The sequence below is a fragment of the Suricata suricatta genome, chromosome 1 (assembly GCF_006229205.1).
Source record: "Suricata suricatta isolate VVHF042 chromosome 1, meerkat_22Aug2017_6uvM2_HiC, whole genome shotgun sequence".
NCBI lineage: Eukaryota > Metazoa > Chordata > Mammalia > Carnivora > Herpestidae > Suricata > Suricata suricatta.
The window spans coordinates 156,155,333-156,172,745 of record NC_043700.1 but is presented as its reverse complement, the minus strand read 5'-3'; the positions used below and the strand labels follow the sequence as shown (position 1 = coordinate 156,172,745).

Here is a 17,413-nt window from a genome sequence, read left to right as displayed (position 1 = left end):
GTTGGTATTGTTAAGTTCTGGAGCAGAGCAAGAGGAAACAAGAACTTGGCCAGATAATTTTAGTGGTAGAAGCCAAACTAACTTAGGAAGCATCTAATCCAACTTCCTCTTACAAAAGAGGAAATGGAGACCCAGAAGTTAAGGTCACTAGTGGTCAAATCCAATCCAGATTCTGACTATAATGTCACTGTCATCAGAACACAATTCAATAATACTAATCATGTTTTGTTTTTCAACCTCAGCAAAATATGTATCCACTTCCCATGCTAAAATGTAAGAAGAATGATATATTGAAATGATAATATCTGCCCTAGGCAGTGTTTTTAAAATTTACAGATAAAGCAGACACTTTTCTAAATTCACTTTTGTTAAATCTGGTTTTCTTAAATGTTTTATTTATTTTTGAGATAGAGAGAGAGACAGAGGGCGAGTAGGGGAGGGGCAGAGAGGGAGGGAGACCCAGAATATAAAGCAGGCTCTGGGCCCCAAGTGGTCAGCACAGCGGGGCTCAAAAGCACAACTCTGAGATACAGACCTGAGCTGAAGTCTGAGGCTTAACTGACTTACTGAGCCACCAGGTGCCCCTAAATCTGATTTATTTTAATCTATTTTTATGCAAAGAAAGATTATTTATAAAACAAAGAAATTTTAGCATAGATTATGTAAATTGAAAGCATATCAAAGAATAGCATAAGCCCTCTGTCTTAGCATCTGTAAAAGCTGGCTTAAGGAACGTACACACACAATATTGTTGAGTTCTTATAAAATCCCTATGGCAATGATAGCAAATGAAATTGTATGCAACCATTAATAAACTATCAAGGGGCCTGGTGAAGGATTGCTCAGAACCTAGCAGGACTGTATAGCACATTGAACATCATTAGTGCCCTCTTTTAAGAAAAACAAACATAACAAAAATTGATTTTATAAAAGGATGCTCTACCAGATTCCTTTAATACAGAATTTCTCTAGGGCATTTGAAATAAAATTTGATTTATGGAACTTCGACAAACACATAATGTTAAAGAAACATCACTTTGAGGGCGCTGGAGTGGCTTAGTCAGTAAAGCGTCTGACTTGAGCTCAAGTCATGATCTCATAGTTCATGAGTTCGAGCCCCATGTTGAGCTCTGTGCCGACAGCTCAGAGCCTGGAGCCTGCTTCAGATTCTGTGTCTCCCTCTCTCTCTGCCCCTCCCTGGCTCATTCTCTCTCTCTCTGTCTCAAAAATAAATAAGCATTTATTAAAAAAAAGAAACATCACTTTGTTAAACAGAGAAATAAATATTTATCTTGCTCTAAATATTTATCTATACTCACTGTGGGCTGAATAAACGTGTCTCCTAGATGACAGATGGTCCAAATTAGTCTGAACATTACACATTATACCCTGAGTAGATTTAAGCAATAACAGTCTTCAGAGGAATAGTCAATGCCAGCATGTGGTAGCAAAAGCAGCTTTGGGCACAGCAAGGGAGCTAGCTCCTTGGAGGTCTAACCAGCCCTCTCTCCCGCCTCTCAATTCTATCTGATTGACAAAGGCAAGATATTTTCTAGACTCTTCCCTTCAGGTCTCAACTAATGATTTAGCAAATGCCCTGAATTTCCAATTGGAAGCTTATTAATAACCTTCCAGATCAGTGGGAGATTGTTAATGTGGGCTAGGACCAAGTAAGTGAGAACCGGAAAGGCCTGCCTATACTTTGCCCTTGTGTTTTGGTAGTCGTCGTTAACATAGATGATTCCCTTGCATTCCAAAGGGCCCTTGAAGTCTATTTTATTATTATTTGCTTACTGGGGCTTTCACAACTGTCTTAGCAACCTTGGGATCATATATTCCAAACTGTACTCTCAGCTTCCAAGACAAAGACAATGATTTTTTTTTAATTTTTAAAGTTTAAAAAGTTTTTAAGTTTTTAAAGTTTTAAAATTCTTAACAGTTTAAAAACAACAGTAAAAGAGAGTTGTGATCGCTGATTGTATGTGCCAATTTGGCTACACGACAGTACCCAGATATTTGGTCAAACATTATTCTACATGTTTCTGCAAAGGTATTTTTTAAATAAGATTAACCTTAAATCAGCAGATTTTGTTTCAAGGAAATTAACCTCCATAATGTAGGTAGGTCTAATTTAATCAATTGAAAGCCTTAATAGAAAAATATGGAGGGAGAATTCTGGCAGGAGACAGCCTTTGGACTCACACTGCAAAATCAACTCTTCCATGGGTCACCAACCTGCTGCGGGTTTTGGATCTCCAACCCCCTCTGCAATTGTGTGAGCTATTTCCTTAAAATCTCTCACTCCCAATATATATTTATATACAGTATTGGTTCTGTTCTCTGTAGATTCCTATTATACCACCATCAAACTTAATAATTAACATCCCCAGTGCCTTTGAAGTCCACTGTGTGCTCCTCCCTGGTCATGCTGACTTTCTATTGTGATTTGTTTTCTGGCACAGTAATTACCCCTTAACTGAGATTTGCTTTCCATGGTGTCAGTTACCAGTCCGGTAGGTGAAGCTCATCCTTCTGATATATGGTCAGAAGGTCAGTAGTAGCCTAACGCTATGTCATAGTGCCTATGTCATTCACCTCACTTCACTTCATCACATATACATAGTATCATTTTCCATCAACAGAGGAATTAGAAGGGTGAGTACAGTATAATGATACTATGAGAGAGAGAGACCATATTCACATAACTCCAATTACAGTATAATTCTATTTTATTATTAGTTATGGTTGCTAACCTCTTACTGTCCCTAAGTTATAAATTAAGCTTTATTGTAGGTCTGTATATATTGGAAAAAACATAGTGTACCTAGGGTTCAATACTATTGATCCTTCCAGGCATTCCCTGGGAATCCCAGAACATACCCACCCCCACACTCCCCATAGATAAGGGGAAGCTCTTGTAATGGAGATACTTGATCAGCAAAATTGTTCAAAGAAGAGATTTGGTACAGAGAACAAACTGAGGGTCACTGGAGGGGTTGTGGGTGGGGGGATGGGCTAAATGGGTAAGGAGCATTAAGGAAGACACTTGTTGGGATGAGCACTGGGTGTTATACACAGGGGATGAGTCACTGGAAGCTACTTCTGAAACCATTACTGCACTATATGCTAACTAACTTGGATATAAATTAAAAAATTAATTAATTAATGTAATTAAATTTAAAAATGAAGAAAAGTTTTGGCACTTTACCCAGTAGATGGCAGGAATGTCACTATATTTGGCATGGAAACTTGCACTGGACTTAATGAAGCACACAACTTAATGAGGTAATGTTACTTCCTATCACCACTGAAGTCATGTATCATCTATAAGATCAAAAAAAAAAAAAAAGCCCTCTCCCAAGAAATAAAACAACTAGGATTCTTAGGATTCTGCTAGTCAGCCTGCTCAGGCCAGGGCTCTTCTGCAGAGCACAGGATCCTTTGACCGACTCCATTACTGCAGAATGATAACATGCCTACCGGCCGTGCAACCTACACTGTTACATGGAGCTCATTTTTCTTATCAAGGAAGATTTGGCCTTGCAAAGACTCTTGAATGCATCCCTTCCTTTCCACACCACTGCCAGACCCTTGTTTCAGGCCTTCATTTCATCTCTCTCACACTGCAATGCCTATCCTGTCCAGTGTGTTTAATTTGTTATGCCACAGCTGACCACAACTCTTTTGTTCAAAAACCTTCACACTGGGGTCCTAATACTCTTTCTCTCCTTCTCTACTCTGCACTGGCCTGCCAAAAAGTAAACAATTCTCAAACATGCCATATATTCCAGTGCATTTGCATTTTTCTTCTTGTCTGTTGTGTATTTAGCCAGAGGCCTGACCTTTATTTTTTTTATCAGTGCATTCCTAGGCATATCAGAACCTCCCTCAAGTCACAACTTGCTAGTTCCCTTGTCCCATGAGAAGAATGGATTCCCTCTTACACTCTCATAGCACGTGTTCCATACTTCTATAGTAAACATATTAGTGTACATTACATACAGTAAATGTATTAGTATCTCACAAGCTGGCATTAAGTTTCTATGGTGATATCTAAATGGAGATGGGAAAGATAATTCTAATGAAAAGCACGCTTTCCTTTAGAGTCAGCTAATCCCTACAAAGATTAAGATTTTTGTGAGGCTAGTCAAATTGGCCTGGAATTTCCTCTTAAAATAACTAAATCCCAAGTTCTCCCTACATCTCCCATGCCAATAAACATCTGCTGTGCTACCCCACTAGTTTGGCAGACCTGCCTAGTCCTGACTGAACCCTGCAGTGGCCACAGCAGAGCCTGGTAGGGAAATGGAAAGGAGAAAATGGAGGAGCAAGTATAGTGAGAAAGGCACACTGCACTAGAGGTATCAAGGTGGCATTGCTATTAGAAGGAAGAGGTGGTGGGCAGAGGACTGGAAATGCACACCTGAATCTCAGCAGAGGGCAGAAAGCTTGTAAGTCCTTAGGCTGGAGACCAAAATCACATCATGAAAATGAATGAGGCTTGGGAGAGTTCATACACCCAAGATAGCGAAGAAAGCAGATGGGCCAGACAAGAATCTTTACAAAAATTATTTTTTTACTATTTAGGGGCACCTGGGTGGCTCAGGTGGCTGAACATATGACTTCAGCTCAGGTCATGATCTCATAGTTTGTGAGTTCGAGTCCCACGTCAGGCTCTGTGCTGACAGCTCAGAGCCTGGAGCCAGCTTCAGATTCTGTGTCTCCCTCTCTCTCTGTCCCTCCTCCACTCACACTCTGTCTCTCTCCGTCTCTCAAAAATAAACATTAAAAAATATTTTAAAATATTTTCTATTTAAAGAATAATTTTTCAAAAAGAAGAAGAGAATCAGGAAGAACCCCAGCACTCCCCAAAAGAAGAGTTTTTCGTAGCAAGGAGTGGTTAGCAAAGCCAGTGTTGACAATGGAGAATGGGAGAGATACAGTTGTGTTTGCCACTTGGAACTGTGGCCATTGGTAAGTTCAGGGGAGAAAAGAGTGAAATCATATTGCAGGGGTTTAAGGAACCAGGAAGAGATTAAGATATGTTCCAGTGAATTTTGGTAATGTGGTAAGGAGAGAGAGAAAGCAATAGTTTGGTCTGAAAGAATAGCAAGATCAAAAGAAAGCCTTCTCTATCATTTTCTCTTCTTTATTTTCATTAGCCTGCTTCCTTCTCCCTTTCTCTCCCTTCTTTCTTACCTTCTTTCTCCTCCTCCCTCTCCTCCCCCTTGGTGTGGAGAACATATATGTTCATCTCAAAATTAAATATATGTAGGTTGAGGGTCCGGTGAAGAAAAACAAAGTAAAGATATAAAGAGGCAATAACTGATACCATCAAGTTGTGGAAGGGGCAAGAGCCAGTGGCCAGAGATACGAACTTCAGAGAGAAATGAACTTGTTTTAAAGAAGGGAGGGCCACTTAAACAGAAATGCAGGAATGGAGAAAGAATGAGAGAGAAGGGAAATAATGAGATTTATACATCATGGTGCTTTGATCCATGTCAGCACACTGTGGTCTCCTTTCTGGTGAGTGGAGGTGGTGAGTTCAAGCTGTCTCTTGGTGGGTGTTCAGTAAGTGTTTATCAGAAGAGGGAGATTGGCTGAGAATGATAAGGAATCACTTAGCAATAAACAGAAAGTTTGTTTATCAAGAGTGTGGACTCCATTAACTTTTCAATTAGCTTATGTTCCATAATATTCTCCTGATAACAGAATTTGGAAACGTAAGTGGTAGAGTCTCTGCAGGGGTGGGAATTGACAAGGTAGACTGGTAGTAGGAAAAGGGATGGACGTGAGGGTTGACCATGATCATGGAGAACATCCTTGAAATACAGAACCAGAAATATCAAAACATTGTAGAGATAGGCAACCTACCCACACCAAAGCCACCAATATCCTGTGAGAATCTCCATGCTAGTGATATGAATATGACTGATAAATCTCATATTTGAAAGCTGTTCCGCTTCCAAAATGTTTCCTCTATCTGAAACAGCTTTACCCTTATTCCTCCATTCATTTACCGGACTTCTCTCCATCCTTCACACTTTGTCTTGCTCCAACTTTGGCTGACAAGAGGTCAAGTGAGGCAATAGATGTAAACTACTTGGAAGAGTGCCTAACTTAGAAATATCTTATTGATGCTCAGTAAACGTCAAGGAAAAAAAGAGAAAAAAAATGCAGGATGATATTACCAAAATGCAGGTTGATATTAACAGCAAGAGATAAGACCCTATTGTCTGAGGCATTGACTTCTCCTTTTTTTGTCCAACAGTTTGTCAGGAGACCAATCCTGGGAAACAATGATCTGTGCTTAAGTCATGCTCCGCTAATAGGAATAGAGAAAAAGAAATGGTTGTTTTTGAATCCTAAAATCAGCTTGTGTATCACTTTAGGAAACATTGTTATATGTTAAATGTTTTGAGATAAACAAACAAAGAAAAAAACATTGTTATATATGTTCCATGGTAAAGCAGTGACCTAAAAGAACGTTTCTCTTTCACATACATAACTGGATAAGAAGTATCAATGGTCATAGGAAGAATCATACTGTTTTGTAAAAATGTTTCCTGATAAATTCTTAGTCTACTGCTGCCCTACTAATCTTTGAATATGTTTAAGAAAAGAGGAAAATAGAAGTCAGTGGATTAATAACTATCACTTATTTTTTTTTAATTTTTAATGTTTTTTATTTATTTTAGAGAGACAGAGAGAGACAGCGTGAGCAGGAGAGGGTCAGAGAGAGAGGGAGACACAGAATTTGAAGCAGGCTCCAGGCTTCTGAGCTAGCTGTCAGCCCAGAGCCCAACACGGGGCTTGAACCCACGAACTGTGATATCATGACCTGAGCTGAAGTCGGACGCTTAACCAACTGAGCCACCCAGGCGCCCCAACTATCGCTTATTAAGCACCTATTACATGACTTGGTATAGTCTTAATAACACTGTTGTAGATATTACTGGATTCATCTTACCTGTGGGGTTTAGAGATGGTACCTTAGATCATTTATCTAAAAATATTCATGGGATGCCTGGGTGGCTCAGTTTGTTAAGCATCCGACTTCAGCTGAGGTCATGATCTCATGGTTCGTGGGTTTGAGCCCCGTGTCGGACTCTGTGAGGACAGTCCAGAGCCTGGAGCCTGCTTTGGATTCTGTCTCTCTCTTTCTCTGCTCCTCCCCTGTTCATGCTCTGTCTCTGAAAAAAAAAATAAATATTTAAAAAATTAAAAAAATAAAATAAAAATATGGAGAGCTAAGATTTAAAGCCAGGTCAAACCTAGGCACTTGCTACTATGCCATGTTTTTTACTGGGAATTAATTATGAAGTCATTAGGTTTTTTAAAAAATGTTTATTTAATTGTTTTTTAAGGAGAGAGCATGAGCAGGTATGGGGCAGAGAGAGAGGGAGACAGAGAATCCTAAACTGGTCCCACGCTGCCAGCACAGAGCCCAAGGCAGACCTGAACTCATGAACCATGAGATCATGATGTGAGTTGAAATCAAGAGTTGGGTGCTTACTCGACTGAGCCACACAGTTGCCCTGAAACCATTAGTTTTGAGATACTAATTATAAATAATTTTCCAGTTGGAAAAGGTGAAATTTCCTTACATTTATATTGTATTCTTTGAATATTAGTTTAAAAAATTCATCAGATGATAGGTACATTATATGAATTATAAGGAAGTAAGTATATTACATTTGGCCATGACTGTATAGATTCATACTTATATTTTGTTAGCTAAGTGTTAAAAATATTATGGATTTTTCCTTTTCTTTCCTTTTACAAAGTGGAACGAACCCTTAGAAAAGTTAGATATCAGAGGAACATTTGCAAAAACAAACTGAAACCCACTTTAATAGCGGCTGTTTGCAATGTCATTCATAAGTATTAATTTTTTTTAAACCTGACTAGATATATTTAAGTCATAAAAAGGACACATGCTCCTTTCCTTGTCAAATGATACAGACATGAATGGAAAGCTAATAATATTCCCTCACTCTTCCATCCTTCCTTCTGAATAATGATTTTGATGTGTATCTCATCACACATTTTTTTTTTGTATTTATATAAAAATATACAAATATATGGGGCACCTGGGTAGCTCAGTCGGTTAGGCGTCTGACTTTGGCTCAGGTCATTATCTCTTGGTTCGTGAGTTCAAGCCCCGCATTGGGTTATGTGATGACAGTTCAGAGCCTGAAGCCTGCTTTGGATTCTGTGTTTCCCTCTCTCTCTGTCCCTCCCCCACTCATGCTCTCTCTTTCAAAAATAAAATATTAAAATTTTCAAATAATATACAAATATATAAAGAATATATAAGGACAAGTTATGTTACCAAATGTTTCACATTATTCTGTGAAAATTTACCTAATTTTTTACTTTACATTTTTAAATCTCCAAATCCGATTTTTTAAATATAATTTATTACTTTTACTTACTTACAAAATATCATATTTTTAACTTAAATATTATGTAGATTATTTCTCTAATCATTTAAATCTTAGCCTGTGGTTCTCACTCTTGTTGCAAATTAGAGTCCCTCAGGGAACTTGGAAGAAAGAAGTTGCCAGAGCCCCACCCCCTGTAGATTCCAGTTTAGTTGGCCTAGGTGCTGCCTTGGCATCAAGCTCCCCAGTTGCCTCTGAGGTGTAGTTGGTGAGAACCACTGATTTAAGCAATCCAAACAGGAGGCAGATACCAGCCGCCAGCCTGAATTGTCCTGGTATGCATCCTCCTGGGAAGGTCCTTCACTGAGATTATGGCTCCGTGCTGATTGGGGAAACTCTGAGAGGCCTAGCTTAAATTTCAAGTCTCCTCAAAAAGATTGGCTATCAGGGCTCCTGGGTGGCTCAGGAGGGTGAGCGTCGTTCAGGTCATGATCTCACAGGTCGTGGGTTTGAGTCCCACATCAGGCTCTGTGCTGACAGCCAGCTCAGAGCCTGGAGCCTGCTTTGGATTATGTTTCTCCCTCTCTCTCTCTGCCGCTCCCCTGCTGGCACTGTCTCTCTCTGTCTCTCAAAAAATAAATAAAAAACACTAATAAAAGTTAAAAAAAAAAAAGAAAGTTGGCTATCAGAAAATGCAATTTTAAACAATCTTAAATCACGTTAGGGACACTCACATGACTGTAAAAAGTGCTGCCAAAGCTAAGAATTTTCAGAGGTCACGTAAATGCCAGTCTTCTCCTTGAATCAGCTGGATTTATTCCCAGAGTTGACTAAACTCTAGAGATTTGCCCTTGCCTGCAGAAGGAGGTTTCCAAATTCAGCCATCACAGGAAGCCACACCCAGAACTTGTTTCTCCCCTCCGGGAGAGGCACCTTGTCTGTGGATGTAGGAACTTGTTTGGCCTCTCCAGCCTGGTCTGGAAGAGTTTGCCAGCCTCCCAAGTGGCTCCATGGGTCTGCCCTGGAGAGCTCTTCACTGTTAGTGAAACATTTGAATGATCATTAGTTTTCTTGGCTACACATTTGAGAAAGAGCTGAGAAAATCTCAGAGAGATGCACAAAAGAGCTGTGGAGGTTTTGGCTCCTCTTGTTTTTGTTTCAGTGGGCTAAAACAATGGGCAGCCAGTGATTATTAGTTTTTGGTCTGAATCATTGCCATTATCGGCTCTTTTCCCAAATCCCTTTTCCTTTCTCAAAGTTGGTCAGAAGTCTCGAGAGGCCAAATGGGTTGCTGGAATTTATTTGGGAGAAAAATATTTTGTTTGAAGCTCTGAGCTTTAAGCTACAGACCATGGCACGTGTGACAGAGACAAAGCACATTACACTGAGTGAGACCAAATCAGAATTGTGGTCTTTTTCTCAGTTTCTTTCCCAGTTATAAAACAATAACATTAAATGTTTACACTTGATCCCTTTACCCCTCCAAAAAATACTTGTCAAGGACTTCAAGTCTGGATAAAAGGCTGGGATGGGACTGTACCCCTGGGGAACTAGCCCTCAGTAGACAGGCAGTTCTGGCTACCGCTCTGGCTGGGAAGCCAGCTTCCGCCGCGCACGCCTCCTGACGTCATGAGAGGCGGGGCGACAGGCGATTGGCTGTTCGCGAAAGCTCTGCTACTCCGGCGCCAGGCTGGGAGGGCTGGAGGGGAAGGGAGAGGAAGGAGAGGAGGGGGTGGAGGAGGAGGAGGAGGAGGAGGTCACTGCTTTGGCTCCCGGTCCGGCAGCGGAGTTTGGGGGCTGTCTTCTGAGAAGTGGGGTGTTTTTTGTTTGTTTTGTCCCCAAAAGCAAATGGCTGGCATAGAAGCAAACCTCCCTCCGCTCTTCGGATTTGTGTTTGGTTTTTCTCTTGCACCGTGAGAGTCGCGATCATCATGCGGTGATGTGTGCGGATGGAGGAACTGGTAAGGGTGAACGTGCGAACTCCTAGGACTGTTTGCTTGACTTCTGTTTCACTTCTCACCCTGCTCCCCCTCCGTCCCCTCTTCCTCTCCCGCTTCCCCAATAATTGCTTTCAGGTTTGATGAAATGTCTCAAAACTAGACTTTAGGCTGTTGTTGAACTTAAAAAAAAAAAAAAAAGAAACCTGAGAAACACCATTTTCAGTTACTTGATTTTGATTTCAAAAGAAGAATTATTTGATCTATTCTAAATGCTGGGTTTCGTGGAAAGGTAAATTATGCGCACGCACACTTGTCATCTCATTGTGAAATCAGACCAGACTGGAGGCGATTTTGGCTTTGTCTCAAGGGTAAGGAAGAGAATGGAGGTTGAAGTTTTAACCCAGTAGATAAGCCGGGTTTATTACTTAGGAAGGTGTGTTGGAGTTTGCTCCGAAATGGTTTTAAAGGAGCAGTGCAACAAAGCCTGTGTTGGTCCCGGCACACACTAACTTTGCAGAACTTAATGGTTTGAGGCATCCTTACTCTTACATTATAAAACATAGTCATACTTGACTATGTACATTAGAGAGACATCAAGTTGGTTAGTGAAACCCTTTGGTTTGGAGAGTCGAGCCTTTGTGCCTTTAAATGATCTATTTAATCATAAGGGCATGCTAACTCAGATGTTTAGAAAGTTATCTCAATAAGACCACAAAGTTTCTTCTTGCTTCTTTTCATGCTAGTTCTTTGCAAGGAGAAAAACACTTGTATAGTCTGAGAACAAGCCCCTAACTCTCATCAGCCTTGGAAGACCGATCCACAAGAATGGGGCCTTCTTATCTACCAACTGATTGCTGTACCAGAAAAGTAACTATAGAGGAGATAGTAATTTTTATATTGGGCTAGGTCAAATATCTGTGAAAAGTGCCATCATAAAAAAATCTTGGGCTTGTTAAGAGCCGGTAGGTGACACACGATCATGGTAACACTGTAACCTGCTTCAATGCTCCAGTGTGAGTCCTCACTCCACTCTACCCCAAGAGGTAATGTCTGCTCTTTCTAGACTCTTTTCTGTTCTCATTACAAATACATATTACACACCTACATTAAGATGGTTTGTTTTTATGAAAATGTAATCATATTACATATATTGAAAAACAATTTGGCAACATTCAAAAAGTTTTAGGGAGTTAAAACAATAACACTAGATGCTAAGAGAGAGAGAGAGAGAGAGAGAGAGAGAGAGAAAACCGTGAGTGTGGGAGGGGCAGAACGAGAGGGAGACAGAGAACTGGAAGCAAGCTCCCCAGAGCCCAAAGCAGGGCTTGAACTCATGATGATGAGATTATGACCTGAGCCAAAATTGGAGGCTTACCCCACTGAGCCACCAAGGTGGCCCAGCACCCAGCAGTAGCTACTAATTTAACATTTGTTAAACTGTATAAAAAATTGAGAATCTACACAGTCTAAAACAGGATTTCAGGAATGCTTGACCTTTGGATGGCAAGAACCAAATACTTTTTCAATACAATTACTTAATGATTAAATAGAAATTGAATAGGATATTGTTTACTTTGATGTCAGTAAAATGAAGGAAATGACTTATTGGTTAGACAAATAAGCTTCTTAGAATCCACTAAAAATATATTTTTTTAATGTTTATTTACTTTTGAGGGAAAGAGAGAGACAGAGGCATTAGTGGAGGAGGGGCATAAAAGGGAGACAGAATCTGAAGCAGGCTCCAGGCTCTGAGCTGTCAGCACAGAGCCCAGACTCAGATGGAGCTTTAACTCACGAACGGTGAGTTCATGACCTGAGCCAAAAGTCAAACGTCCAACTGACTGAGCCACCCAGGTGCCCCCTTAGAATCCATTTTTAAATTAAGAAGTCAAGAATGTTCACATACTGAAGGCTTCAGGCTTCAGTTATTGTCTGATCTAATTAGGCATAGTCTTTTTAATGAAGGAAAATCAAAGAAAATGCTACAAGCAATACGCTTGGGAATTCCCCAAACCCAATGCACTGGTAAAGATAAACTTAATAGTTTCTCAGTGCTTGTGAAAAGGAGAGTCCATAGATCACCTCTTGGAACAATACTGCGTGTGCCAGACGCTATCCCTATTTCTGATCCATAGTTAGAGCAGCTGAACAGTTTTCCCTATCCCTGAAGAAGAAGTTTGATGTGAGTGTTTTCCCTTAAAGACATTATTCCCTTCCTATTACCTTATGGATTTATTTCATTTCAGAAATCATCTTAGCCATAGAAACAACACTTTCATGGAGCTAGTGCCACCGTTAGAGTCAGAAGTAATCATGGTACTAGTTTCGTTTAAGAGTCATGGCCTTCGTGGATGGGGCGCCTGGGTGGCGCAGTTGGTTAAGTGTTTGACTTCGCCTCAGGTCATGATCTCACAGTTTGTGGGTTCGAGCCCCACATTGGGCTCTGTGCTGACAGCATAGAGCTTGGAGCCCACTTTAGACTGTGTGTCTCCCTCTCTCTCTGCCCCTCCTCCTCTCACACTCTGTCTCTTGAAAATAAATCATTAAAAAAATTCTTAAGAGTCATGGCCTTCATGGAATCTTTTATACTTATATTCATATAATGATTTAAGCTAATAAAATCAGAATATGTATTAAAACCTGTAAATCCTTGCAGGCTTTGACTCAGTAATACTGGGTCTAGAAATACATACCAAGGAAATCATCTGAATTTTATATAAAGATTTATAAATAATGTTCATTACAATGAACATAAATGTAATATGAAAAAAGAATAATAAAGCATGCAATAGCAAAATACTTAAATTAATGGACTGTATATCTATATTGATACAATTAAGTTTCCAAAATAGTTCTGAAAAACATTTCATGACTTAGAAAGTATTCTGAAATATAAAATGTCATTTGCTTACATATTAAGCTCTTACTATATATTACGCATTGTTCTAAATTAATAAATATTGAACAAGACTGTTTTACTTCTTGTTTGCATACAAGTTCCTGTTTGTATCAATGGATGTATTCACTGACATATATAAAAAAAATTGGATTTCTATGTTGTAGAGTTGTGGCTCTTTAAAAATATTTTTCTTCATATTCTCGAATCTATACCAACTATTATTTTAATAATCACAAAAATATGTTTTGAAAAATGTTGCCAAGAGGTACCAAAACCAAAATTAAAACTCTAAGGTCTATTATTTTATATACTAGTAAATCCTTTTCAAAGGATATTATAAACTGCAGTGAGACATAAATGAACACCCATGTGAAAAATGATGCCCAGTTAAAAATAGACATAACTGGGCAATTCACAAAGGGAACAAATGGACTTTTTTAGGTCAGGAGGTGAGGGATGTTTACTAAGTTACGTAGCTTTCACACGTCACATCAGTAAACGTGGAAAGCAAATCAAAATCTGTGAAGTTTTTGGGAAGGAAGGCTTTTTAATGATATGGAAATATGTTCAGGATAGGAGGAATGAAAAGTTACAGAATCTTACTTTGAAAAAAAAACCAGTCTATGCACAGAAACTACTTTATTGGTAGAGAATAAGCCAAATGGTATTGTGCTATGATTGAGTGATGGGATTCTGGGTGATTTCAGTTTTTTTTATGGTAGTAATCTGTAGTCTCTAAAATTTCCACAGTAATTATGTTTTGGTTATCAGGAAAAAAATTACTATTCTAATAAAGGAATTTGTTCTAGAATGAAGAGCACATGGATGATACTCTCTTTGTCTTCTTTCACGAAGTGTATATAGTCTCAGTGTATAATTCCATGTCAGGTGTCATTGTTTCTGGATTATATTTCATGGTGAGAACATTTGAAATTAAAGGGAAATCTCAAGATAAAACTTATTCTAGTCACAGTCACTCTTCTGCCCCCAGCTGTTTTCTGAAATAATAAGTGGTGTTGGACTGATTAAAGCTTTATTCCTTTTCATTTCCTGTTCATCACACCTTCTTGGGGCCCAAGCTACTAGGCCTTAATTAAACACTCCTTAATTTCTTTCTCTGAAATCTACTTATTCCATTCAAGGTCTTTCTGAATGAGGAAGAGGAGTACAACTATATTTCTGTTAGCAAAATAAATTCATAAAATTTCAACATTTTTATGTAAGAAAGGTAATAAAAAAGCATAATTGCTTACTTATGAAAAAGAAGGTCAAAATCAGTTTTAAATTATCCAAAAATTTTGTGAAGTCTTTTTCTTCAAGTTACAGTTTTCATAACTATTTCATAACTAGCACTAAAGTCTTTCTTAGACAGGTGTCCTCATATATTTTTTCTACTTACCTGTGATGCCCTTCAGTTAACAAATTAACATTTCTTCCTTGCAGGGTTAGAAAAATGCCTGATTCTGAACTACTATTATACTTAAAAATTTTTTTATTTAAATGTTTATTTGTTTTTGAGAGAGAGAGAGAGAGAGAGAGAGAGAGAGAGAGAGAGCGAGCGAGCGAGCGAGCAGGGGAAGGAGACACACACACAGAATCCAAAGCAGACTCCAGGCTCTGAGAGGACAGCGCAGAGCCTGACGCAGGGCTTGAACCCATGAACCATGAAATCATGACATGAGCTGAAGTCAGATGCTCTGAGCCACTCTGGCGCCCCTGAACTATGATTATACTTTTAAGATTCTTAAACCAAAGACGGAGAGAAAAATGAAATGTTTTCAATAGGGCAATGGAATTTTTTAAAATAATTCTTACTCATAATCTTAAACTGTCTTTCCTCTTTCAAATTATAACATTTCATTTGAGGTAAGTAACGCAAAAGAAGGTGGTTTGTGGTCTCCAGTGCCCAAGAAGTCACATTTTTTGCCTGCTTGACTTGGGTCATGGTCCAGATGGATGGGGTGGTGTTAGGAATGCATGGATGGAGTATGTGGTGGTAAGAATGCAGTGTTGGTAACAGGCAGAGGACAGGAGGGATAGTGGGGAAGATGAGCGTGGTTCCTGCCAGGTTGTGGGGGTGTCCTTGCCAGCCATTGGTGCTGCTGAGGTCACAAATGTGCACTCCGAGATGCCTCTGGGAAATCTCAAATGATCCCACTCCTTGTTAGGTTACTGGTCACCTGCGTTCAGAAACACACTTTTTCCATTTTTTCAGTCTAGGCTCTCTGCCTTTTCTCTCCCATTGCACTGTGTCTTTCAGTTTCTTGCAAAGAGATCCTTTCAATGTCCATATTGTATCACACCCTCTTAATATCTTTGATGATTTCCCATTTCCTTCAAACTAAGTATAAATTTTTCATCTTAGTAAGTACAACTTACATGGTCCTAACTACATTTCCAGTTTGATTTGCCCTCACTCCTTAATTTGTACTTGAATCTCCAGCCATATTGAACTACTCACAGTTACTTAAATGAACACAGGGCTTTTCAGCCTTCTAGCCTTCATTCATAATATTTCTAAAATCTACAAATCTCTCTTGTCAGATTGTAGACATTTCCCAAAGCTCACTTAAGATACCCTTTCTTCCCAGAAGCCTACCCTCCATCCCGTTTCTGTCTTCCAACCTCATGTCATGTCCTCTCCTAGGACTTTGTGTTTTCTAAATTTATATACTGTATGATTACATTGGTGTTATCTTTTGTTGCTGTTGTTGAATCGAGTATGTTGACCTGCTCTGGACACTTTTTTTCATTCTCAAAGTAGTCAGCACTGTGCCTAAGACAAGGTAAAATAAAAGAACACTAGAAGGTAAGCTCCTAGGAGGAAGAGATTTTTGTCTTCTGTTCCCTGATTTATTTCTGCTGTCTGTAACATTGCCTGTAATATATTAGAAGCTCAGCAGGCATTAGTTGAAAGAATGAAGCTATTCAGTATGTTAGGCCCAGTGCATTATTTAATAAACCTCCTTACAAAACTCTGTGAGGTAGGAGATATTATTTCCACTTTACAGATATGGAAACTCAGGTTCATGGGAGCTAAGAGCTTATGGTAAGTGCCAGGCCATTGATCTGAGCATTAGTGTCACTCGAACTTGCTAGAGCGTGTGTTTTTCTACTCCCTGCAGATGTACTTGTGGCTGTTTTGAAAACAGCTAATTATATCATCACTTCTTGTTCAAGATGAATGTGTTTTAAAGGGTGGATAGCGTTGTGCTGATTGTTGGAATTGACCATTTATTACTATGAATTCATTTTATAATCCCTTTGAGTATCATTAACTTCTTTTCAGTACCATTTACAGTTTTCCTTTGTCCTTTATTGGTGTTTATATGCTGTACCTTGTCATACAGGCACAAAGGACCATTTAGTTTATTTATTTTATTTTTCTAAAATGTTTGTTTATTTTGAGAGAGACCAAACTGAGCAGAGGAAATGCCAGGAGGGAGAGAGAGAGAGAGAGAATGAGGATCCCAAGCAGGCGTTGTGCGGCCAGCACAGAGCTCTATGTGGAGCTCGATCCCATGAACCGGGAGATCAGGATCTGAGCCAAAACCAAGAGCAGGATGCCCGGCCAAGTGAGCCACCCAGGCACCCCAAAGACAATTAAAATATACATATTGAGACAATAAAAATTCAGGCGTATCTCATTTTATTGTACTTGAACTTATGCTTCACAGATACCGAATTTTTTACACATTGAAGGTGTATGGCAATCCTGTGTGGAACGAATCTGTTGGTGCCATTTTGCTAACGGCATTTGCTCCTATGTGTCTCTGTGTCACATTTTAGGAATTCTTGCCATATTTAAAATGTTTTCATTATTATTATAATATTTCATTATTATATTTGTTATGATGATCAGTGATCAGTAGTTTCTGGAGATAGAATCTCCCCCTGGTGAAGATGCTGTGAATATTATTGAAATGACAACAAAGGATTTAGAATATAACATACACTTAGTTGATGAAGCAGTGGCAGAGTTTGAGAGGATTGACTCTAATTTAGTCTTTTTTTTAAGTTAGTTTATTGTCAAATTGGTTTCCATATAACACACACTGCTCTCCCCCACAAGTGCCCTCCTCCATTACCACCATTCCCCTCCCCACCTTCCCCCGCTTCAGCCCTTGATTTGTTTTCAGTATTCAATAGTCTCTCAGGTTTTGCATCCCTCTCTCTCCCCAACTCTC

General features: G+C 39.3%; 1 protein-coding gene across 4 annotated transcripts in view; it reads left to right on the top strand.

Moving 5' to 3' along the window:
- The first annotated feature begins 10,131 nt into the window (after positions 1–10,131).
- The window catches only part of ATP10D (ATPase phospholipid transporting 10D (putative)), a 109,584-nt gene continuing 102,302 nt past the window's right edge, over positions 10,132–17,413 (top strand). For all 4 annotated transcript variants that reach the window (XR_003911541.1, XM_029946203.1, XM_029946193.1 and 1 more), the window contains exon 1: positions 10,132–10,348. The gene's annotated coding sequence lies outside the window, so the exon portion shown is untranslated. The remainder of the gene's footprint in view (positions 10,349–17,413) is intronic.